The sequence below is a fragment of the Tupaia chinensis genome, unplaced genomic scaffold (assembly GCF_000334495.1).
Source record: "Tupaia chinensis unplaced genomic scaffold, TupChi_1.0 Scaffold000394_1, whole genome shotgun sequence".
NCBI lineage: Eukaryota > Metazoa > Chordata > Mammalia > Scandentia > Tupaiidae > Tupaia > Tupaia belangeri.
In genome coordinates, this window is record NW_006159896.1 from 168,875 (window position 1) to 169,908 (window position 1,034).

Consider the following 1,034-nt stretch of genomic DNA (forward strand, 5'->3'; position numbering starts at 1 on the left):
TGGTGGTCTTGTTCTCTCCAGGGTCTGGAGCCCAGCTCTGTCCCCTACAAGTACCTTGGGCAGACCCCGGTGGTCAAGCTGGGGCAGACTGGCATCACCCGAGTCCCTTCTGACCCTGACTCTAGCCCTCCTCAGAGGCGGAGGGCGCTCTGGCCTCCCTTCCATCTGTCTGCCTGCACCCCGCTCCTCCCCAGTGTCCTCCAGCCCCCACCAGCACTCTCTCTGGCCCTCCTACGGATTCTCCCACAGGGAGACTCTCCCACTCCACACGGCCGGCTCGCTCCTGCTGCCCACCCTCCCAGAGAACGCCGAGTCTGCAGGTTTCCCGCGACCTTCAGCGGCGCTGGGGAGGTGGCAGCTCCCAGCTTTGCAGAGGGGCGGGGGCGGGGCTTTCGGCTGCAGCCCGGCCTGGTCCTGGGGGCGGCATTGCCCGGCACCCCACACCCTATCCTATTACCTTGCTTTATTTCTCCACAGCCTTTCTCATCTTCTCACTCACTGTGTGCCTCACTTCTGTCCGCCCCTCATTAGAACGCCAGCTCGGCAGGCGGGGACTCTGTCTGCGCGGTCACTGGCACTCGGTCCCCAGGCCCTGTCCCCAGCGTCTAGTGGAGCCTGCCTGCAGCAGGTGCTCTGGGAGCTAATGGATGAGTATCCTCCGTGCTCTCTAACGACTTACCAGCACCACCTATTGCCTCTGATCGACAGCCCTGCGTGCCAGGACTACACCGGCCAGGTCCCTCCGGAAGATGGGGAAACCGAGGCTCAGAAAGGAGGGGCCGGGAGAAAGACCAGTGCGTGGTCACACAGTGGTAAGTGGTGGAGTCTGCATTGGCACCCGGGTGTCCAGGCCTTGGTGGCTCCGCTCTTAGGCCTGGCCCGGGCATCACCAGCCACCACCCACAAAGCCAGTAACGCTAAGAGGCGCTGGAGTACCCCAAGTCCGGAGACCTTCGGCCACGCCCCTGCTGAGGAGTGGAGAAACTGAGGCACCTGGCCTCCTCGGGCTCCTTGGAAGCCTCCTTCCGGTCCCC

The 1,034-nt window shown here is 64.1% G+C and overlaps 1 long non-coding RNA gene across 1 annotated transcript in view; it reads right to left on the reverse strand.

Annotated features, from left to right (window-relative positions):
• LOC102485479 (uncharacterized) overlaps positions 1-1,034 on the reverse strand; it is a 37,827-nt gene that overhangs the window by 33,024 nt on the left and 3,769 nt on the right. The window lies entirely within an intron of this gene.